This window comes from Balaenoptera musculus, chromosome 10 (genome assembly GCF_009873245.2).
Source record: "Balaenoptera musculus isolate JJ_BM4_2016_0621 chromosome 10, mBalMus1.pri.v3, whole genome shotgun sequence".
Classification (NCBI taxonomy): domain Eukaryota; kingdom Metazoa; phylum Chordata; class Mammalia; order Artiodactyla; family Balaenopteridae; genus Balaenoptera; species Balaenoptera musculus.
In genome coordinates this window covers 16,305,263-16,330,996 of record NC_045794.1, presented here as the reverse complement: position 1 = coordinate 16,330,996, position 25,734 = coordinate 16,305,263, and the positions used below count along the sequence as shown (strand labels likewise).

The 25,734-nt window shown below is 36.9% G+C and overlaps 1 long non-coding RNA gene across 1 annotated transcript; it reads right to left on the bottom strand.

Moving 5' to 3' along the window:
* Nucleotides 1–24,853, bottom strand: LOC118901823. Its single transcript, XR_005021476.1, has 3 exons — nt 24,843–24,853; nt 17,448–17,450; nt 1–111 (listed from the first exon to the last, which is right to left on the bottom strand). It is a non-coding gene; the product is annotated as an uncharacterized LOC118901823 (long non-coding RNA).
* Nucleotides 24,854–25,734: the final 881 nt, after the last annotated feature.

The window sequence follows — 25,734 nt, the reverse complement described above, 5'->3', positions numbered from 1 at the left end:
CCACATTTATGTTTCTCAGGGCGACTAAGGTGCCATCGTTGTTCACCTTGAAGTATGGGCTTGAAACCTCATAGTGTAGCTTGTCATTTCCCTTACAGTCACTGAAGGTCACTCTAAACTCTGGAACTCCACACTCCAAGGCCCCCCTCAGCCCTCAGGCCGTGCTGCCTTCCCCCTGCAGCACAGGTCCTGCATAGTAGCACTATTTACAATAGCTAAGACATGGAAACAACCCAAGTGCCCATCAACAGGCGATTGACTTAAGAAGATGTGATATATATACACAATGGAATATTACTCAACCATAAAAAAAACTGAACTATTGCCATTGCAGCAACATGGATGGACCTAGAGAATATTATGCTTAGAGAAACATTCAGAGAAAGACAAGTACTATATGATATAACTTATATGTGGAATCTAAAAAATGAATCTATATACAAAACAGAAACAGACTCACAGACAGAAAACAAACTTATGGTTACCAACGGTGGGGGGTGGGGACAAATTAGAAGTACGGGATTAACAGATACAAACTACTATCCATAAAATAGAAAAGCAATAAGGATTTACCATGTAGCACAGGGAATTATATTCAATATCTTATAATAACCTATAATGGAATGTAATCTGTAAAAAAATTAAATACCTGAATCACTATGCTGTACACCTGAAACTAATGAAATATTGTAAGTCAACTATACCTCAGTTAAAAAATAACATACAATACTTGAAAGAGAATATATTAGCAATCAATAGGCCACATATATACAATGAATGTCAAGCACCAGGTCCAGCTCATAGTATACCATTTATTATAATATATATATCACATACTTAATCTATAATTTGTTCAACAACTTCTATAAAACTGTGAACTCTTTTCATAAAAGCTGGGTACCCAGTGACTATGCCAAACACTCTGTTTACTACTGCCCATAATATTTTCTCTTGGGATGTGAGTCTTGGGATTTTTTTTTTCCTGTCCTATTCTGTAATTATTTCCTTCTCTGGAATTACCTAAAGAATGTCTCATCTAATAACTGCTCTTTACTAGTAAAATTCAGAAAAAAGAAATTGACCTTTATTGTGAAGCTGTCATGGGCTAAATACTTTACTATGCTATTGAGACAACCAGGGAAGCCTAATGCTTGCTGAGAAACTCTCATGCTCCAGGCACTGTAATGGCAATTTCCACATGTTATCTCATTTAATTCTGACAGCAATAATGAAAAATGCCTATTTTTCAGATGAGAAAACTGTGCCTCAGTGAGATTAGACTTACCTAAATTCATGTAATGGGCTACAAATCTGGGATCCCTGCGGGTTAACTTTCTTATTCCAAATATGTTTGAATTATTAACCAATTGATTTGTATGGCGGAAATAAGGTTCACAAAATTCCTAGAACATACAATTATCTACAGAACAACCATGTCAATGGGCAGCAGCGTCTCTCAAGACCCAAATAACAGTGAATGAAACAAAATATGGCAGCAGTCAAAAAAGAAAGTTATCACAGTTGGTGCCATCTTTATTTCCGTTAGTTATATTTTCCTTGGATTGGGACGTATAGAGCATTTTGTAAGTTTTTGTTAGAGGCAGATGCCTATTCTTTCTTAGACTAGTTACTTGAGAGCTAGGATAAAATATGGAATTTGACAAGTAAAAACTTTATGAATTAAACAAGGACCTACTGTATAGCACAGGGAACTACACTCAGTATCTTGTAATAACCTATAATGGAAAAGAATCTCAAAAAGAATACATACAGACACACACACAGACACACACACACACACAGGGAGGCCAAAAAGTTCGTTCGGGTTTTTCCATATGGGAGACCCAAACGAACTTTCTGGCCAACCCAATATGTATAACTGAATCACTCTGCAGTACACCTGAAACAGAACACTGTAAATCAACTATACTTCAATAAAAACAATTTTAACTATGAATTAAAGAATTTTCCAAAAACCTTAGACCTCCAATAATGCTATTGGTATCCAATCAAAAAGTCTTTATTGTATTACTACTGTGTTCTCATCCTCAGCAAAATGTCATCTGCAGAGTAGACTAGACTCCCTCTTTTATCATTTTATTGCACCCTGGATGTTTTCTCTGTAGCTGTTCAACGTCTTTCTGCTCCATGAGATCATACAGTAAGCTATGTAAGGGTTAGGACTATATATTTGTCTTGTCTGCTGTATTCCCAGACACACACACACACACACACACACAGCATTTACTGTACAGTCCATGGCAGAGCCCTTTGATTAGTGTTTCTTAGAGGGACACCAACTCTAAGCAAATCTTAAGTATAAACAAAAGACCATCTGGCTTCAATATTTTAAATATAACGCGGTTGAACACTTTTTGCTTTATCAGAATGTTTCCTGTGGCTTTTCTGCCTATAAAATGATTAAAGCCAAACGCTCTAAACTGATTTCATCCAAAAATAAGAGAACATCCTGCCATCACACCTGCATCAAGCCATTTCTGCTCATTCCCAGTTATATTTACTTTCAAAGGTAAGATCTTTCTTCACATTTTCATGATTTTTTTCCAAATCTATTTCTCAACAAGCAGCCATACCTGCACGGTTTTATCTCCTGCCCCTTGTTAGCTATTAATATTCCAAATTCAGCTCACCTGCAAACTGGTTAAAAAGAAAAGTAACTGTCCTGAGGCAAAGAATATGAAAACTATACTACATTAAAAGCAATAAAAATTATTATTAAGAATAAATATTTGTCAGGTTAAAATTTAGAGAAAGTTCTAAAAAATGTCTAATAAATCACCCCCATTGGTGATTAGCACTATTTTACTTATAAAAAAAAATTTAACTTTATAAAATGAATTGTTTAATCAGGCTGGATTTTGAAGTCTAGAATCACTGCAAATGGGCTGGTATGTGCATACAGAAATCAACGTTTCGATTTCAAATGATTTCAATTTTCCATAATATCACCTTTGTCAACCTTTACGTAACATTGTCTTCTCTCAAATTTCTTTCATCATAGATGGCAGAATACCCTCTCTGCTGCATCTTTTGCAAACTAAGCCTTTCTCTCCTGAAATGATCATGTCCTTTTTCCTGAACTTCCTTCCCTAAGTGAATTTCCACTATAACTCACTCAGGAGTTTTCACCCAATGAGATTTACTGCCTCTGATTAAAATGGCAACACACATTACTTTCACTTGCATGGACAGACTAATAATCTGTGAAGCATAGTTTTATATCAATTCAAGATATAATGCATTGCCGTTTTCTGTAATCTTTGGCCCATGGCTCTGAAAGTTTTCTCAAGGTATTTTGGTTAGACATGCTCAACTTGTATTCTTTCTTATGAATTTTCTTCTGCTGTTGGACTTCTTTCCTCATTGTGCAATGGCATCTTTTCTGTTTAATGGCTAGTAGAAAATCTTATGAAGAAAAGGATACTTTCCCTCTGACAATTTCAAAGATTTGTCAAGATACCATTTCCAAGTTCAAATTTTTTTATCAGTGAGGTGAAATAATCTTAGGATTATTATATTTTCTATTCTTTAATAATGATAGTAGTAAAAACTTTATTTTCTTTTCTCTTTTGCATTTTTGCCATGAAATATATATATGTAAAAGAGTGTGTTAATTGTTTATTTACATTTCAGAGAGAAATAATAAAATGATCAACTGTATATGAGCCAACTCGCCTCAGCAGAGCTTTGCTGATAACTATAGGCTCCCTGGGAGAAGTTTTCTGTTATCAAGTTCTTTGAATAAACTTTGAATACTTCAAAAGACCCCTTTCATCCACCCTTCATTCCACTCCTAACTAAAGATGCCCAACCTTACCTCTCTGCTAACATTTCCAACCATTCTCCAGGTTCCCAATCTGGACCACAAAACCACTCACTTTGGCAACTCCATCGCTGCTCTCTAGACTTCCCCACATCTTTGGCTTTCTGATATACCAATGTGCAAGTCTAATATTCCCAATAGCTAATATTTAGTGCTCTTCTATGAGATAACACAGCATTGGGCTCAGTCCCACACATTTAATCCTCACAACAAACCAATGAAGCTGATATTGTTAGTTTTAATATCTTTGTGGTCTTTTTATAATACAAGACTGTGTTTTTTCCTCCATAATTAAAAAAAATAAGAAAAGCTTTTTAAAATAAATGTTTGTTGAATGAAGATTTGGAAAAATCTTTACATACTTGTAAATAAAGAAACACACACACTTATCCATCTAGAATTGAAGGGGGAAATATGGAAGGAGGAAAACAAGTAGAAAGTCTGGCATCACTGATGAATAATATCCATTTTTTAAATGCTTAAATGTATCCAAGGAGGAAAAACAACATGTGCTAATTCATTCTCTACATGAATTCTTTAGGACACTTTAAAATGAGGAAATTTCATCTTTATTCTCTTTTAGTCCTTTTCTTCTTTGCTGAAATTCTATTAAGGGAAATAAGTATTCGTGGCACCTATAATTTTTCCCTTTGATATATCGTTTTCTGTAGAAGTTATATTAAGGTCACAAATACACAGCAGGTAAGATTTTTTTGAAAAAGATAGACTCTATTTGGGGTTCTGTCAGACCCTGGCTGAGTGAATTTGAAAAAAAGCATTAGCTTCATTTTTTTCAATTATGATATAATAATTTTGCCACCTACTTCAAAGAATTGTGTGAATTAATGTGATAAAATTTGAGTTCTTTCAAAATGAGCACTCTAAAAATAAGTAAACTTATTTCACACTGTTCCATTAATTTTGAGTCTCCTTATTTTAAAAAGGAAATATAAAAAGGGAACAAATGGCAACCATAGTTTATATTCTAACCACTTGCTCTTAAGAAAATTACTTTTGATTCGTGTCTATTACAATCTATTTCTGCCATTTCTTGAGAAATAGCATTAAAAAATTGTATCTGCCCTTTGACCCAGTAATTCTACTCTTGTGAACTTTGCCTAAGAAACATGTCAAAATATCCCCCCCCAAAAAGTTTTATACACAAATATATTTATTGTAGCCTTAATAGCACAGGGAAAAAAAAAAAAAAACTAATGATCCAATAATGAGGTTATGTTTAAGTAAACTGTGATTTAGCCACATGATGAATCATATAAATATTAAAATATATATAATATATATAAATATATATAAAAGGAACTTCATAACAACAAGGAGGAGGTCTTATCTTAAAGTTAACGGAAACAAAAGACAATGAAATTGTTTACATACTCTGAGCTCAGCTATATCAAAAAAAGATTAAGATGAAAAAGGTTATTAGCAATGCAGATCTTAAAATAGTAGAGTTATAGATAATTATACTATCCTCTTTTAGTTTTCCAATTATCTACAGTGGATTTTTTTTTTTTTTTGGCTGCACTGCACGGCATGCAGGATATTAGTTCCCCGACAAGGGATTGAATCCGTGCCCCCACCAATGGAAGCATGGAGTCTTAACCACTAGACTGCCAGGGAAGTCCCTTTACTATGTTTATAATAAGGAAAATTGGAAGTCACATTGTACACAAAATACTTTCAGGATACATTTTAAATTCAATGGGTTGAGTTTACCAAGAATCTGATGCAAAGCAACACATGACACTCTGGTTCCCAAACATGGACACTGTTATCACACTCACCAGCACCTCACACATTTTATTCAACAAGGAGTAGAATTAAACCACCCTTGGGCCTCAGTACTGTGAGATCCTAATGCTCTAGCACCACAAAGAAAATTCTGCAAAACAGAACTTAGTCACTTAGTACACCCCAGCTCCATCGTTCACTACGCTGCTCTCTCTAGACCAGATACCTGGTTCTTCAGGAGCTCAAGTTCTGTTTCCCTAAATTGGCCTAATAGGCAATTACTGCCTGGTTCCATGTCAGAGCCCTAAATGATGCACCCTTCTCAAGTTCATAAATAGATCGTCTTAGTCCTGAGACAACTAACAATTTATTTTGCAGGATAAAATGGTGTCCGGCAGACCACAATGGCTGAGTAAGTTTCTGAGGACAACCTCTTCTCCTTTTTCACTCTTTTACTTTGTTTGGTTTAGGACAGGCCCAGTTCTGTCCACTGAGAGGGCCATAAACTTCCCAGAGAATTTCCTCTGGTTTCAAGCTGACTTTGTTCACCAGACTTGAATCCTTGTTCTGAGACTAACAATGGTCTTATGGGTAAAAGCATGGGCTTTGGGATCAGAGAACTTTGGGTTCAAATCTTAGCACAGCCATTTATTCTGCAACTTTGAGCAGGTTACTTGATTCCTACAGCCTTCATTTGGAAAATGAAAGTAACAATTCTTAACCTTTTTGAGTTTGTAGGAAGATTTCCTGAAACGATGTAAGTAAGAGGCTGACATCTGGCACTAATATTCACTAGGTTGTAGTTAAAATGAATGTACAGGTATTAAAATAAAGGTTTCAATTGAGAGTTTTTTAAATGAGGAACTAGGACAAGATGCAAAATTGTTGAAAGAGTCTAAGAACCAGAGTAAAGACCCTCCATCAAAGGGACATGAAGATTGGGAGCTGGACATCAGAAAAGAAGATATTTGTCACATTGATTTTAGCACCGAGTTGATATTACTGTGACTCTTTTTTCTTAATTAGTGTTAATGGAGTCTAACACAAAGTAAAGTCACAAAGCATAAATGTAAGACACAATGAATTATCGCTAAGTAAACATCCATGTAACACCCAGCACCACAGGCCAAGATCTAGAACATTGCTGGCCCCAGAGAAACAAAAGGGGGATTTTTAAAGAAAGTGTTTAAGTGTTCTGAAAAAAGAGTATTGTCTGTTTCAATGCTGTAAGTAGCAAAAACACCCTCATAGCTCCATGTCACTCACCTGAACACCAGGACACTGCACAACACAGTACAGCAATAATGAGGAAGAACCACCTGTGGTCCAGGTGGGTGTCCAGGCTACTACCCAGACCCACACACACCCATGTGTGCTTTGCTTTGGTGGGCCGCCGGAACATTTCCCTATGCAACCTCAGTGAAGCCAGGGTGGAAAACTTCATCCAAAAAAGCGTCTTTCCTGGGCTCTGACATTGCATGCACTTGTCACAGTGATGCTTAGAGCACTGCATTGTATCAAAAAAAAAAAAAAAAGCAGGGCAGTTAGCATAAATGAAAAGTCATTCAAAAATAATAAAAAAATGTGACTTTCTTCCTCTGTTTATAGCCTGTGATATAAAATTTAAAACTCAGTGAGGATCAAATAAGGTAAATATCATACACCAGAAATATGCTGTCGATTAATTCCCACAGATAGAAGCAGATTAAACAGGGTTCTTAAATATGAAAGCTGGTACTGGTTTATATTTAATAGAGTCTTATAGCTCTAGAGCTTAAAAACTGAATAAATTAAAAAATCATCTTCTAAATCTTTGTATATTGATCAATGAATTAAAATTAAATTTTGTGATATGCCTTTAGCCAAGTTCTAGCCTCAACCTAATATTCTGTGTGCCTGTCTTCATTAAGGGGACTAGGTCCTGATCTAAAGATATCTATGTTGGAAGAACCTTGAAAATCATTTTATTCTACCCCCCTCCATTTTCCACACAGGGAAAACGAAGACCCAGAGGGATAGAGAGGCTTATCTAGAATTACCCAGCTAATTAATTGTGAAGATGAGTCTAGAACTCCAACTAATATCCTGTGCATTATACAAGAGATTTTCCTGTTCTCTACAACCTTTGGATCTGCAGATGCTTTGGATCAAAGCGTGCCTCAGGTATTAAGGAAGATTTTTAGCAGTTTGCTGCAGAACACCAGACCCCATTATCCTTTCGCCATTTCAAACTAAGCAACTCCATTTTGTTTTACATATTGGCTTCCACGTTAGATTTCATTTGAGGAACACATTTGGCTAGAATAATTTGACAGTCATTGCTTTCTGTGAGTATCGGTGGACTTTCTGTTTTCAAAAAACATGCATTGCGAATCAACAGAATCAACATAAACCTAATTTATCATTTTGCTAGGCTCGACAAGATAAATTTGAACTGCTGTTAACCCTCAACAAAAACAACAGGCGTCAAACAGCCTTTAGATTGACACTCCCCTGCCTAAAGATGCTAACTTGCAAATAAATCACTAATTGGCTGTTCACTGGACCTTGGTTGAATAATTGATTTAGCTACATCATACACTGTATCTCTGTTTCATTTCACAGAAGAAAACCACTCAAGGAAAATATGTTTAGAACGTAACTTCGTATGAGAGGGTAAAAAGACCAATATGTGTACATCAGGCACATTTCCACAAAACGTAGGTCAGTTACATTGGGAATGTCAGCTGTTGTCATCATTTCAAAATCCTGTCACTATTTGGGAACTTTGCATCTCAGGTCATCTTTGGTCAGATATATCTACCTCCAATCATTTTAATTGCACAGAAGGTGCTCTCTCTAATACTAATAGAGAAAAATCTATGCTCTGGCAATGCCTAAAATGTCCTGACTTTGTTAACTCCTCATCACTGGTAATCTTTATCCTTACAATTGGTTTTCCAATTACCTGAAAGAAGATGATGGGTAGAGTTGATGGATAGAAAAAGCAACAACAATCAAAATGCCTTTCTGCCATAAATAATACTGATTCTTCCAAAGATAAGAAGGAAATCACTTAAGCAAAGATGAATAGAATCCGAATAGGTAATAAATGAGTAAGGAGTTCAGTACATACCTGAGGGCAAAGGGAGCAATACCTTTCCACCTTCTATATGAGAATTTGCCCTTTAGTTAACTTTCTAGCTCTGTCCCCTTGGTAACCCAATAAAAGCTGACAAGTTACATACCTTACCAGGCAACTCTGCTTATGGTAGAAGTGATTTCTGATTGGCAGACTGCATCTGGGAGAACAATAAATACCTTTGGGCTCCCCTGAGGGACAGGCCTCTTTCACTCAGCCTAATGTTTTCAAGATTCATCCATGTTGTAGCATGTATCAGTATTTCACTTCCTTCTTTTCTTTTTTCTTAACTTATTGAGACATAATTCACATAACATGCAATTCATTCATTTAAAGTGTACAATTAACTGGTTTTTAGTACATTCAGAGTTGTGCAAGCATCACCACAGTCAATTTAGAACCTTTTTGTCACCTCAAAAGAAACCCTGTACCCTTTAACTATCACCCTACTCTCTGCCCATCTCCTCCAGTCCTAAGCAACCATTAATACACTTTCTGTTCTGGACTTTCATGTGAATGGAATTATATAGTATGTGGTCTTTTATGGCTGGTTTCTTTCACTTAATGTACTGTTTTCTAGGCTCATTCATGTTGTATCATGTATTAGGACTTCATTCCTTTTATGGTTGAACAATATTCCATTGTAGGGATATACCACATTTTATCCATTTTATCCATTATCCATCTATCCAACTGATAGATGCTGGGTTGTAACCACCTTTTGGCTATTATGAATAACACAGCTATAAACATTTGGGTACAAATCTTTGTGTGGATGTACGTTTTCATTTATCTTGGGCATATAACCATTTGCTGAGTCAGTGGCAACTCCATGCTTAATCATTTGAGGAATTGCCAGACTGTTTTCCAAATTGGCTGCAACACTTTACATTCCTACCAGCTGCATATGAGGGTTCTTATTTCTCCATATCCTCCTCAACTCTTATCCAACTTGGTTAAGATGCCACATGGTTATTTTTAATGATCACTTTTTCCTTCTCCAAAGGGCTTGCAAACTCCATTCCGGGATATTTTCAAGAATTCTGCCCAGTATTACCAATCTCCCCAGCTTTCAGGTTGTAAAAATTTTCTTTTTTTTTTAAGAGACAGTGGCCTTTGCCCATCTCCCGCACTTATGCCCATTCTTCAAACTTGCCCAAATATCACCGTTTCTCAAAGATCACTTTGCATTGAGAGAAACCGAAGACTGGGTATCCACTTGTGTCTTTTTCTTCAACACTGAGAAAAAATTTTGCATAAAAACAACCCCCCAAACACAGATGCTTTATTAAAAAAAAAAAAAAGTTAATTTTGGTTATTTGGCACTACTTTATTTTTTTATTTCCCTATATTATTCCTATATTGGGTTATAATAAGTAACATGTCATGAAATATAAGAGAAAATGTTACTTAAGCACACAAAATTGAGTAGAATATATTCAATCAATAAATGAATACCATAGTATTTTAAATGCAGAATCTAATCCTTTTGAAATTATCTGTTGGTCCTAATGAATAATTATTTCACAAAAAGCTTTTAATAAAATTCAGGTTTTAAATAGGAAGATTATTAACACTGTATTTTACTACCAAAAAGTTATTGAATGATTCTGATAATTTAAAACAGAGAGTATAACAAGAAATTTCATTATTTCAAACTAGTCTTATGACTCTACACAACCCGAGCAAAAGATATCATTTTATTGATGTATAATTGACATATAACATTATACATCTTTCTCTGTCTCACTTATTTTACTTAGTGTAATGCCTTCAAAGTCCATCCATGTTGTTGCAAATGGCCTATGTGTGTATATACATATATCACAAATATATAAAACACACACACATATATACCTTATCTTCTTTATGCATTCATCCATCAATGGACACTCAGATTGTTTCCATATCTTGTCTGTCGTAAATAATGCCGTGATGAACATGCGGGTGCATATATCTTCTCAAAGCAGTGTTTTTGTTTTCTTTGGATAAGTACTAGAAGTGGAACTGCCAGGTCATATGGTAGTTCCATTTTCAATTTTTTGAGGGACCTCTGTACTGTTTTCCATAATGCCTATACCAATTTACATTTCACGAACATTGCACAGGATTTTTTTCCCTTTTCTCCATATTCTTGCCAACACTTTATTTCTTGTCTTTTTGATAACAGCCATTCTAATAGGTGTGAGGTAATATCTCATTGTGCTTTTGATTTGCATTTCCCTGATGATTAGTGATGTTGAGCATCTTTTCATCTACTTGTAGGCCAGCTGAATGTGCTCTTTGGAAAAATGTCTATTCAGATCCTCTACCTATTTTTCAATCAGATTGGGTTTGTTTTGTTTTGTTTTGGCTATTGAGGCGATTGCCTTCTTTATAAATTTTGGATATTAACCCCTTGGATATATGAGAATATTTTCTCCCACTTCTGAAAACATTTTCTCCCATTCAGTAGGTGGCCTTTTCATTTTGTTGATGGTCTCCTTTGCTGTGCAGAAATTTTTTTGTTTGATGTCATCCACTTGTTTATTTTTGCTTCTGTTGCCTTTGAGTTTGAAGTCAGATCCAAAAAAATCATCACCAAGGGCTTCCTGCCTATGCATTCTTCTAGGTGTTTTATGGTTTTAGGTCTTACATTCGTCTTTAATCCATTTTGAGTTAATTTTTGTGTATGGCGTAAGATAGTAGTCTCGTTTATTTTGTATGTGTCTGCCCAATTTTCCCAACACCATTTCTTGAAGAAACTGTCTTTTCTCATCGTATATTCTTGGTTCCTTTATTGTAATTTAATTGACCACATATGACTGGTTTATTTCTGGGCTCTCTATTCTATTCCACCAACCTATGTGCCTTTTATGCTAACACCATACTGTTTTAATTACTATAGCTTTGTAATACAGTTTGAAATAAGGAAGCATGGTACCTCTAGCTTTGTTCTTCCTTCTCAAGATTGCTTTAGCTATTCAAGATCTTTTATGATTCCATACAAATTTTTAGTATTTTTTGTTCTATTTCTGTGAATGTTTTGTATCAAACATTCAGTTACCTCCTCCTTTGCAGATAAACTTAGAACTAAAAATTAGACAAACTTACAAAGAAATGAGCTCAAGTTTAGCTATCCTATCACATTATTCTGGTAGCTGACATGGTTAATCTTTGTCAAGTATGGAAAACAGACGAGTTATGAGATAAGAAGCTGTATAATAAATCTCAAAAACTCCAATCCTTGAGGAGTAATATTATCTGTATGTCCATTATTGACTCCCAGAATACCATATTTAAAATAAAAATACAAATATATTTTACTACCAAATGTAGTTTTAAATTATCTGCCACTGATTATCCAATGCAAATCCAAGCCCCTCCTCATTTTAGCGTGCTTACTTGAAAGTTTTCTATACATCTAAATTATATCTGTAAGGATTCTCACATTTTCTAGGATGAGTAGTTAGTAGATATACATATTTGGACCAATGCCTAAGCCTAATTTTACTCACTTTTTGTTTAGTTCAAGTCCTGTCCAGTCCTCTGGAATTAATACTCCAGAAAGAAGGGGAAAGCATGTGGTCATAACCAGGGTGCTAAATTAGAGAAGGGAAAAGAGGCTTAGGAGTAGCAAACGTCTGTCTGATTTTGTTGGTATCTTTTTAAGAAAGCCTCTCAGGTAGAAGGAGCATCTATACAGGGACATCTAGTGGCAAAGAGGAATCAATGCAGTTATTGGCCTCAACAACATTTGAATTTTACCTTTGCTCCACCTTCGTATAATCAAGGAGGAAAAAAACCCTGAACTCTAAATAATGGCCATTTACTGTATTTATAACCGTATTTGAGCAAGAAAAAAATACTTGAAAAAGCAAAGAATTTGAACTGAATCTTCTTCTTTTTCATGATAACAAAATTAAGCTTAGAGCCAAGATAGATTTGTTCCCATCAGGTTTCTCTATTTTTTCAAGCCATAGTACTGTTAACAGATAAAACAGTTTTACCAAAATTAATCTTTCCAGAGACATCAAAAGCCAGAATAAACCAATTCCCCTTATGTTGTAGAACATTAGTTAAACAGCATTACTTTTTTAAGCAATATGACTGTAATTTTTAAAAAACTAATAGAAAACTAATGATCTGTATCACAAATGAAACCATTAAAATGAAATAACAGTGAATCTTAATTAAACCATTCAGTAACCTTAAGATAGTTTCTTATGTGTCTCTTCTATAGAAATCTTTTTGTGCCTTTCTTTGAAATGAGACTGAAAATTAAGCAAAAACTGACTTCAGTGCAAATACTCTTTCTCCCCACTAGCTTTCTTTCCTACTGGAACAGGAAAGGCAACTGCTTTTTCAGATATTTCTGGAGAGTTGTAGAGCAAAAGACAAGAAAAGGGTGAGCATTTAGATCTGGGTCTCATAAGGAATATATTATTAAGGATAACAGGTACAATGTTTTGACTTTAATTACTGACCTGAATCATTTCAGCAGACCAACCTGGAATCTTGCTCAAGACTAAACTTCAGAATGGTTATTTAATTGGCAAGGTGTTTTGTTTTTACCTTGCCTTCAAGACAGGAATTTTCCTCCACTCCACCAGGGGAACCAGCCTAGCACTTCTAGCTCTCTCCCTGTACCAGCTTTTCTCATCCCAATGCTGGTCCTTTTTTTCTCATAATTACCATAGCTTCCCATTTTTACTGATATAAAAGTGGGCTTTAATATTTCATGGCCACTTTGCACTCACATTGGTTTAGGAAAACACTAAGGTTGTATTTGAAATAGAAACCCAATCATCAGGCTGAGTTGTTATTCTCACTTTTCTGGGCACCTCATTTCTGACAGCCTGAATACTCACTGTTCTCCCTCTGAGTCACTCAGTATTTACCAGGTGTTAGATGATTTGGCATTGGTTTTTACTGAGGAAACCTGAAATTGCTAAACATCTCATTTCATCTATTCCCAGATCATAAGTTGATCCTATTTTTATACAACTACCTCAATATCATATAAGTATATGATAGATAGATATAGATAGATAGATATAATAAGGAAACAAATTGGTACAAACTTGAAGAACATCAAGAAACTTACCTTAACTAAAAAGGCAGAAAAAGCATACGTAGTGATTCCCTGAATCCAGATGGAGGAGATGGGGAAAGGGTGTTACTTTCTTATGAATTTTTTAAAAAAAGAGTATGATAGTTGTGAAAACCTGTTACTACACACTCATCTAATACTTAGTATACATTTTTCAATCTTTTTTCTTATGTCTTGCCCCCAAATGTCCCATCCACCACAGCTTTTCTTGGACAATAAATGTAATACCCATCATGGATGGAATTTTTTTTTTTTAATTTGCAAAGGCCAGACTAGACTTGGGGTACATGTAGGCTGACAAAGTCATCATGTGTATAAACTAACCCAATGGAGCAGATTAGGATATGGTTAGGGAAGACTGCATTGGATGAACTGTGTGAATTTATAAATTCTGACAGACTGATACATATAGAGCTATATATACACATATACATACACACAGAATTACAGATATAAATATGTGTATTATCTATAGTTTTACTCCCTAGATCTGCCCACTGAGAGGGCCTGCAAACAATGATACCTCAATAACCATGAATACACCTAGTGTCCAGATCTTGGCTTTTAATTGCCATTCTCAGCTAAAAGAAATTAAGGCTCCTTGGAGAAATGGCTGACTATAGACATGATTGAAACAGGGAAAGAACAAGATGACCCTGGAACATCTTATTATGCCAGAGACCAAGGATGTGCACAAAGAATGATGGAGATATGTCAAAAGGACATGGAAACCAGCTTCAACAAACTCTAGTGGTTAAACAGAGAGCAACCTGAGGATCACATCAACTAAAGACAGTAATGGGGTATAATCCACTGAATAAAGTGGGAAACAATCATATTTAAATAAATAGATAAATTGATAGTTTGGCGAGGAAAGAGATATTTTATACTGTCTTCAAGTACCTCCCCACAAAATACTTACTACAAAGAGAAAACAGTAACTTTACAGTGGGAAAAGTCTGGTGGACACCACCTTAATCAAAAAAACAATCATTAGCAATAGGACAAATCAAAATCATACGCCACATAATAAGATGCAACGAAAAGAACTTAGCATCACCTCTGGCATGTTCCTGACAGACTCACAACTGAGTCTAATCTTGAGGAAATATCAGGACAACCCAAATGAAGGGATCATTCAAAATTCAATTATCTTCAAAATAATTGGCCTTTTATTTTCAAAAGTGTCCAGATTGTGAGAGTCAAGACTAAAGAACTGTTCCAAAGTGAAGGAAGCTAAAGGGAGATGACAGCTAAATGCAACAAGTGATTCTAATGGATCCTTCTTCTATAAGTGGCATTACTGGTACAATGGATGAAACTTGAATGAATTCTGAGGAATATACCAAAGCAATGTATAAATGTAAATTTCCTGATTTGGTGGTTAAATTTGGTTATGTAGGAGAATATCCTTGTCAGTAAGAAATACACATGAAAGTATTCAGGAGTGAGCAGCATATTACCAAATGATTCAGAAAAAAAAAAAAAAATTCTGGGACTGTACTTCCAACTGTTCTTAAAGTTAATGCTTATTTCAAAATTTTAAAACTTACATATATGAAAGTCTGCCCAAGCATTGAAGTAAAATTATTTCCAAAATATTTATATAAAACTAATTCAAAACCAATTTTCCACATCTGCTCCATTAATTGGCTGTCTGATTGGGAAACCTCATTCTGTAACTATTGAGAAAGTGGTACTTTTTTTTTCTAGTTGATACGATGCATTCAACAAAAACAGTCAATGAGTACATATTAGAGAAGGTAATAAGGTGCCAGCACATAATAAAGTAGACAGTGTCTTTTTTTTTTTCCAGGTATTAATCATTTATTTTTTTAAGAAAACACATTCTCTGAGATTTTAATTTAATTGCAGACAGTTCAATAAAATATCAAATCACGCTAACATGGTGAAATAAGAAAGTGATTGTGTCTCCTTTTGCACCTCCATGTTCCTCTTTGCCTCTAGTTTCCAAACTGTGGATTCAATTTGGGATGACAATGAGTACCTTAGTGTTCTTATCTTTCTCATTAACTGACGGGATATAAGCCAAGGTTTGCCAACTAGTGGCCCATAGGTACGCCTTGTGAGTTATACTCAGTATTAGAAAAATCAAGGAAGTTCACAGATAATGTGCATTTCTAAATTCTTTCAATAACAAAATTGACTGCAGTAGAATGATGGCATGCCCTTTATATCTTTTTTTTTCACATCTTTATTGGAGTATAAATGCTTTACAATGTTGTGTTAGTTTCTGCTATACAACAAAGTGAATCAGCTACATGTATACATATCCCCTCCCTCTTGCTTCTCCCTCCCACCTTCCCTATCCCACCTCTCTAGGTGGTCACAAAGCACAGAGCTGATCTCCCTGTGCTATGCAACTGCTTCCCACTAGCTATCTATTTTACATTTGGTAGTGTTTATATGTCCATATATACACTACCACTCTCTCACTTTGTAGACAGTGTCTTAGTATTAACTGAGTTTACATTCTGTAGAGGAGATGGACAATAAATAAATAAATAATTTCAGATAGTGATTGTGATATGGAGAAAATAAAATAAGGTAATGTCAGAGTAAGTGGAAAGGGTAAGAGAGGGCTTCCCTGGGGCAGTGATACTCACATGACAAGACCTAGCAATGAGAAATCTAGACAAAAATAGTCCAGGCAAGGGAAACACCTTGTACAAAAGCCCAAAGCAAGAACTGCAGGGCAGCCAGTGTGGCTGAAAAGCAACAAGCAAGGGGAGATAAGAAAGGAGGTCCGAGATAAGAGGCAGGGCCAAAGTCATAGAGGGCTTTGTAGGTCACGGTTACTGAGAAGTTAGGGTTTTATTCTAAGGGCAGTGGATAATTATGAAACGGTTTTGACCTTTAATCACCACTCTTACCTTTAAAAGATCACACTGTCGAATCCAAGTTGGAAAAGAAGAAGTAAAACTGTCACTGTTTGCAGATGACATGATACTATATATATAAAGAATCCTAAAGATGCTACTAGAAAATTACTAGAGATAAACAATGAATTTGGTAAAGTAGCAGGATACAAAATTAATGCACAGAAATCTCTTGCATTCCTATACACCAATGATGAAAAATCTGAAAGAGAAATTAAGGAAACACTTCCATTTACCACTGCAACAAAGAGAATAAAATACCTAGGAATAAAGCTACCTAAGGAGACAAAAGACCTGTATGCAGAAAACTATAAGACACTGATGAAAGAAATTAAAGATGATACAAATAGATGGAGAGATATACCATGTTCTTGGATTAGAAGAATCAACATTGTGAAAATAACTATACTACCCAAAGCAATCTACAGACTCAATGCAATCCCTATCACATGACCAGTGGCATCTTTCACAGAGCTAGAAGAGAAAATTTTACAATTTGTATGGAAACGCAAAGACCCCGAATAGCCAAAGCAATCTTGAGGGGAAAAAAAAGGAGGTGGAAGAATCAGGCTCCCTGACTTCAGACTATACTACAAAGCTACAGTAATCAAGACAATATGGTACTGGCAAAAAAACAGAAATACAGATCAATGGAACAGGATAGAAAGCCCAGAGATAAACCTATACACCTATGGTCAACTAATCTATGACAAAGGAGGCAAGGATATACAATGGAGAAAAGACAGTCTCTTCAATAAGTGGTGCTGGGAAAACTGGACAGCTACATGGAAAAGAATGAAATTAGAACACTCTCTAACACCATGCACAAAAATAAACTCAAAATGGATTGAAGACCTAAATGTAAGGCCAGACACTATCAAACTCTTAGAAGAAAACATAGGCAGAACACTCTATGACATAAATCACAGCAAGATCCTTTTTGACCCACCTCCTAGAGAAATGGCAATAAAAACAAAAATAAACAAATGGGACCTAATGAAACTTAAAAGCTTTTGCACAGCAAAGGAAACCATAAACAAGACCAAAAGACAACCCTCAGAAAGGGAGAAAATATTTGTAAATGAATCAACTGGAGAAGGATTAATCTCCAAAATTCACAAGCAGCTCATGTAGCTCAATATCAAAAAACAAACAACCCAATCAAAAAATGGGCAGAAGACCTAAACAGACATTTCTCCAAAGAAGATATACAGATTGCCAACAAACACATGAAAGGACGCTCAACATCACTAATCATTGGAGAAATGCAAATCAAAACTACCATGAGCTATCACCTCACACCAGTCAGAATGGCCATCATCAAAAAATCTACAAACAATAAATGCTGGAGAGGGTGTGGAGAAAAGGGAACCCTCTTGCACTGCTGGTGGGAATGTAAATTGATACAGCCACTATGGAGAACAGTATGGAGGTTCCTTAAAAAACTAAAAATAGAATTACCATATGACCCAGCAATCCCACTACTGGGCATATACCCTGAGAAAACCATAATTCAAAAAGAGTCATGTACCACAATGTTCATTGCAGCACTATTTACAATAGCCAGGACATGGAAGCAACCTAAGTGTCCATCGACAGATGAATGGATAAAGAAGATGTGGCACATATATACAATGGAATATTACTCAGCCATAAAAAGAAACAAAATTGAGTTATTTGTAGGGAGGTGGATGGACCTAGAGTCTGGCATACAGAGTGAAGCCAGTCAGAAAGAGAAAAACAAATACCGTATGCTAACACATGTATGGAATCTGAAAAAAAAAAAATGGCTCTGAAGAACCTAGGGACAGGACAGGAATAAAGACACAGATGTAGAGAATGGACTTGAGGACATGGGGAGGGGGAAGGGTAAGCTGGGACGAAGTGAGAGAGTGGCATTGACATATACACACTACCAAATGTAAAATAGATAGCTAGTGGGAAGCAGTTGCATAGCACAGGGAGATCAGCTCAGTGCTTTGTGACCACCTAGAGGGGTGGGATAGGGAGGGTGGGAGGGAGACACAACAGGGAGGGGATATGGGGATATATGTATACGTACAGCTGACTCACTTTGTCATACAGCAGAAACTAACACAACAATGTAAAGAAATTATACTCCAATAAAGATGTTAAAAAAAAAAAAGAGATCACATTGTCCACACTGCAGGACAAATGCATTGGTTACAGGGATGCAAGAAAGGTAGCAAAATAATCAATTAGGAAGTTATTATAGTACAGATGGGAAGTGATTTGGTAAAAACCAGGATAACAGTGGGACATAAAGTAGACAGACTGAGAATGCACTTTGGACTTGATAATACAACACAGTTTTATAAGATACTACGAATTTCTGATTGAGCAATTTCTATGTACTCAAATTAACTTCTATTTTAGTACTTAAGTCTTTAATACTGGCAAGAATAAAGTGATTAGGATCCTGTGAGCCTAGTTAAACTAAAAACAAAACAAATTTAAGGCAAAATAAAAGTGCAAACAGAAAGGACCTCCTTTTGATATGTACTTCCTTCAATAAAAATGTATGTTCTGGGACTTCCCTGGTGGCACAGTGGCTAAGAATCCGCCTGCCACTGCAGGGGAAATGGGTTCAAGCCTTAGTACGGGAAGACCCCACATGCTGTGGAGCAGCTAAGCCCATGCGGCACAACTACTGAGCCTGCACTCTAGTGCCCACGAGCCACAACTACTGAGCCTGCATGCCACAACTACTGAAGCCCGCACACCCTAGAGCCCATGCTCTGCAACAAGAGAAGCCACCACAATGAGAAGCCCATGCACTGCAACGAAGAGTAGTCCCCGTTCGCCGCAACTAGAGGAAGCCCGCACACAGCAACAAAGACCCAACACAGCCAAAAATAAATTATTTTTTTTAAATGTATGTTCTACCCTAATGTGAGAAGTGCTAAGTAGTATTAATTATTATTCAAAGGAGTGTTGACTGACACAAAATGAGCACAAATTTGTCATTGGAAGGAAGGAGGGAGAATACATTTACATTTGAAAAACCAGGAGATGAGATGTCAGGAACTACCATAATCCTGAAGGTTTGTGTGGTGAGTTGGGGCAGAGAAATGGAGGGTTTGAGGAAATCAGAATGTCAACCCTGCGCTCTGGAAATTTTATCAGAGGATATGACACCACAACTAGCCAAGAAAGGGTGTGTTGAACTATCAGATTTGACTAAAACCTGGAGAAATACATCACTGGAGCCCATTCTAACCCACAAACAAACTTTGCAATGTCAAATGGTCTACCCAGATTAACTTCCCTTCTTGACAGCAGTGGTCTTTGAAAGTGAAGGGATTCAGAATATATCACTGTGAAAAGTTTTTTGTTTTTATTTTTGTTTTTTCTGAACTCCGCTTAACTGCCTAAAAGCAGAGCCTCTCAAAAGAATTCATTTGCCATAAACACCCCCCCGGGAGAAATTATCAGGGAAGATTAACTCCTATGACAGCAGACAAGAAGTTGGCACCAGCATAAGAAATTGCCTAAAACAGACGTCACAAAACTATCATATCTCACATCTAATCTTCTAAAGGCCCATATTTCTCTTTCTGAAAGTCATTTGTTTTCTCGTAAGTGGCCTTCTCCCCATCTTTTCCCCCTATTAAGATGGTATATATGCCCCAAATTCTAACTGCCTCTGTGAGTCACATTTTTCTGTGAACACTCCTGTATATACGCAAATAAAAATCTGTCTTTTCTCTTGCCAATCTTTGTCAGTTTAATTTGCATGCCCACAATCATTAAACATAAGAGGGTAGAGCAAAGGGTTTTCCTCCCTAACAGAAGGAAAGAAAAAAGAATTTCTTTTGGGCTTCCCTGGTGGCGCAGTGGTTGAGAGTCTGCCTGCCAATGCAGGGGACACGGGTTCAAGCCCTGGTCTGGGAAGATCCCACATGCCGCGGAGCAACTAAGCCCGTGCGCCACAATTGCTGAGCCTGCGCGTCTGGGGCCTGTGCTCCGCAACGAGAGGCCGCGCTAGTGAGGCCCGCGCACCGCGATGAAGAGTGGCCCCCGCTCGCTGCAACTGGAGAGAGCCCTCGCACAGAAGCGAAGATCCAACACAGCCAAAAATAAATAAATAAATAAATAAATTTATTAAAAAAAAAAAAAAAAAAAAAAAAAAGAATTTCTTTTATAAAAAAGAACTAGCTAAAAGACAAAACCCATTTCTCACCCAGTTGTTATTCTCACAAGTTCCATTTACAGATATTTTAATACCCATGCTAAATCTTACAAAGAATTTTAAGCAATACCCAACAAAAACCCATATAGTAAAATAGTAAACTATTGTTGACAAGGAAAAATGCACAACATGAGAGCTGTGAGTTTAAGTTTTATTCAGGGACTTACTGAGGACTGTAGTCCAGGAGACAGCCTCTCAGTAGCTCTGAGGGAACAGCTCCAAAGGGGTAGAGGAGAAGCCAGTTTATATATGAATTTTTTTGGCCTGGAAATCCATGCAGTCAAGCATACATCTTGATGAAAGATTATGCTAATCACAAATATATCTCAAGTTAATGATTTTAGTGCTTTTTTATGTATGGGAACATGCAAGAAGCTGGGGTCACTGAAATTCTTCCTGAGATACATGTCTAACTATCTAAGGATGTGTTTACCCAAAGCACAGAGTGCCTCATCCTGTTTTTCATCCTGAATTCCTCTCAGGGTGCAGTTGGTGGGCAACTGCAGTGGGTTATGACTTAACCCTTGTAGAACTGGGTGATGAACAATGCTCTTCATTTTTCTTCATTCACACTGTCGATAATAATTAATCACTCCTGGGAAAATTTAAGGGAGGCAGTAAAGCAAGTATTCAGATCGTAAGTGTCTATGTAATTCATTTTTCTAAAGTAGTCAAAGGGAAAAGGAAATCATGGTTGATTTTCTGTTGTTAACAGGAGAGAAATAAAGATGCAACGGTTCATCAGAGAAAGCAGAACTTTTCTTAGCTCTTAGGGCTAAATGGGATTTCTCACATGGGATTTTGCTAATGGGGCACTGAACCATCTTGGTAGGCAGCAGCCTCGACAATCAGAGTTCACAAGAATGTTTCTTGCTGCTTTCCTCCAAGAAACGTAGGAATAATAGCTCAGTGGAGCAACACTGAGCAAAGGGGCAAATTAGCTGATTAGCATCCCTGTTTATTTTCTATCCTGCTGGTGTGACTCAGCTTCTTAAAGCTTTATCATCCCTGGTTATACTGATCAACAGAGTTCGACACAAGCCAGAACAGGAGTTCCTCAGGTCCTCAGAACACAGCAGGTCTTTTACATTTGGTACATTTTCAAAAATATAGATAAATGACCAGCCCTCAAAGAGGCAGACCACTTCAAAGCACACTTTCTTGCTCGACTGGTATCTACAACGATCAAAGTGCAATTAATACGAGAGAGGGAGAGAAATTAAGCTGAAAATGTTCTAAGTTAAGACAATCATTCCAGCTCTGGCTCCCCAAATGCATGACCTTTGAAAAGTCATTTATCTTCTGTGTCTCCATCCCTAAAGTATCTAAAATATGCTTTGGGAGAAGTTAGATTTATACAAAGAAATATCAAGAACTAGAAGTGAACTTTCAATCATTAGCCGCCACTGATTCACAACTTGCCTAAAGAGGAGCAAAGCTACATTCCTAACACAGCAGAGCCTATGAATAAAGAGCCATCAATTGGAGCAGCTCATTTGGAAATCTGTCACTTCCTAGAGAGTTACAAGTATGAACTGGGAAAAAAAAAAAAAAATGAATTTGTCCTTGAGACTCAAAGAACCATTTTCTAGGAGGAGGCAGGAAAGTTAAAAGTATGGGATACAGAATGTTCAACAGACGGTTCTATTTTTGATTACATGCTCTCAACAATCAAGAAGTGAAAGGGAAAGAAAGTGTAACAGGAAATTTTGTCCACATGTTTAAAAGAGTTGCAAAACTCTTTTCTCTTTCTAATTGCTTCCAGGAAATGATTTTTCCTGGTCTGCCTTTAGGTAACGAGGTACAAAAAACCGTGTCACTGTCATGTGACGCCTGTTTAACCAGTTAGTTGGTCGACTAGTTAGGGGCTCTAAGAAGAAAGAGGTCACTTAAAGGAAAACCAATTAAATGGGTTGCTTCCTTTTGAAGGTCATAGAGCATCGCGGTTAAAAGTACAGATGTGGAGTCAAAATGCCTGGCTTAGAGGACAGAGCAATTTACTCACCGCTCTATACCTTTGTTACCTTATTTGCAAAATGGGGATGGTAAGTGTAAGCACATCATCAGGTCATTTTGAAGATTAAATAGCATAACTCATGTGAAGTGCTTCGAACAGGCCCTGCTTTAGAGTAAGTGCTCCTAAATGTTCACTGCACTGATTACACCTTTAGCAGAGTGACCCAGCTTCCTCAGCTGGCACCCATCCCAAGAGGTGGTCCCACTAAATAACTGCCGAGAAACAAGAAGGGGACTCTCATGCTGACGTAGTCTAAGATAGACTCAGAAATTCAGCCATTTCCACTCTCCGAAACTATTATTTATTCTAAAAAAATTTCCTCCCAAAACTATTTTCTCCTCAAAAAATTCAGTTCAACATTTCAAGTGTAGCTTAAATGTACTTTCACTAGCTACAAAACATTCTATCTTACATAAACCTGTTTTAAAAATACAATCAAAAGAAACAATGAAATTCCATATGGGGAAAGAAGACAATGAAACTGTGTTCACGATCCGAACTTCATAGATTATAGCTGGAATGTTTGTACAGCTGCGCTATTTAATTGGTTTACTATCTTCCCAGAATTATGAGCAATACAAGGGGAAGACTGCTAGACTGTTCTTTTCATCCTGTGGGAAGTTAGGGGAAAATATGTTGCAGAAGCAGTTTATAGATGGAGGTAATTTGTTTACCTTGAGTTTGGTGGACTGGGAAAAAGAGTAGAAAGTTCCAGAACACAGACGACAGGAACTTCTATGTATATCAAGAATGTAGCTGTTATACCCAAAAAAGGATGTAACAAAAGTGCACAAGAGCAGACAACAATATAGGAATAAAACAGGAGTGTCCCTCCTGCTCCCACAATTGAACCCAGTTCCCACTGATGGGTAATCTTGAGCCATTTAACCCAAATGAAATCCTCCCCAGAAACCCTAGACTCTAATCTCCCAAGACAAAACTTTCCTCCCCTGAACTCAACAATTTCCATGAACTTCATCCACCTTCCAGAAATCAGAACAGAAGTCCACCACTCCCCATATGGCTGAGATTGTTGTGTTTCCCAAATCACTGTTGCTCCTGGGGACAGGATAGCTTTACTCTCTCCTGAATCCCTGTGTCTCTATATCCAGATAAGGAAGAGATAATGGAATTCCAAAACATAAAGACCATTCACAGGTAGAGGTGCAGCAAAAAAAGACCGTGGATTTTGAGTCTGAAGATCTGGGTTCAGCTCTTAGCACAGTTTCGAACTGGATCATCTTGGGCAAACCGTAAATCCTCTCCTGGCCTCGGATCTTCTCAGTTGTGAAGTAGCTATAATACTATCCTACCTAAGAGTTTCTTGAGAGGATTAAAAGGGACGATAGATGTCAAAATTCTCTGTAAACTCTAACATGCTGTCAGAGTTGGTTACAGTGATTGTTTGATCAGGTTCCCAACAACTGTGTTTTATCTCCCTCAAAGAGACTGTGACTTTCTTGGGTGTAGGCACCGTTTTCTCATTTCTTTTATACTTACTAATTTCTTGAGCACTATCTTCATAGAGTACACAGAAAGAACACTGAACTGTAAGACCCGGGTTTCAGTTTCTTCCATGAGTCATTTAATCTCTTGATCCGAGTTTCCTTCGCTTAGACAGTTTATTTTCTCACATAATAGCAAGTCCAAAGGTACAGCAAGTTTCAGGGTTAATTAATTCAATGGCTTGAAGATGTCATTAAAAGATCACATTTAGTCCAAAGCATCAACTTCATCCTAAGGCTGATCATGAGATGACAACCAGCAGCAACTGGGGTTGTCCTCTTTCACTTTGCCCTTAAATGTGAATGTGCATCCTTGCCTTGAAAAGTAAACCAATAACAGCCACCAGGGGAAACGTCAGAGCACACCGATTGGCTAAGACTACTGTTCTCCATTACAACTGCACTTAGAATCACCCAGGAAGTACTTTTAAAAACAACCAGCTCTGGGACTTCCCTGGTGGTCCAGTGGTTAAGACTACACCGTGCTTCCACTTCTGAGGTGTGGGGAACTAAGATCCCACATGCCACGCAGGGCAGCCAATAAGTAAGTAAGTAAGTAAATAAATAAATAAAATTAAAAAAAAAAACACGCAGTTTCCACATTCCAGAGACTCTGATTCAATATGTCTGGAAGGGAAGGGGACTGGGGCATTTTTTAAAGCACCCCAGATGATTCAAATATGAAGCCAGGGATAAGAAACCACTTCAGAGTAATTGGGATACACCCATAAAACTGGGGATGTGGAGGTTTAGAAGGTAACCAAGAAGTAAATATTGTAGTGGCTACTGTTAGCTACATAATATATACCCCTCTAAAGGTTCAAAGTGTACACTTGCATATTAAGCATTCAACAGTAAGGAAAGTTAGTTAATGTTTTGTTCTTGTTTGGGGTGGGAGGTGGGACTGGCTGCTTAACAAAGAAGGGTCCTGGCAAAGAGAACAAAAGAGCTAACAGCTGAGTGAAGAACTAAGGACAAAAATCCCCTCTTACTAGTCTCAGACCAATATCCTTGTAGGAATTTCCGAGATAGATTAGATATAAATGAACTATATCAGCATAAAACAGGAAGTTCAGGAAGACCAAAGTTAAGGAGCACATAGCGCAGAGGTCAATATAAAGTTGTCATTCAGGAATCTGAACAAATAAAGTCAGTATCAGGACCAGGGGACCATGAAGTGACAGTAATCCGAGGCAAAAGCGATTTCTATTAGGAAAGTAACCAATTCCAGAGAACAGACAACTCAGGACCCATGGAAGAGAACCACTGCCGAAGTGAAATTAGCTAGAAATGGTA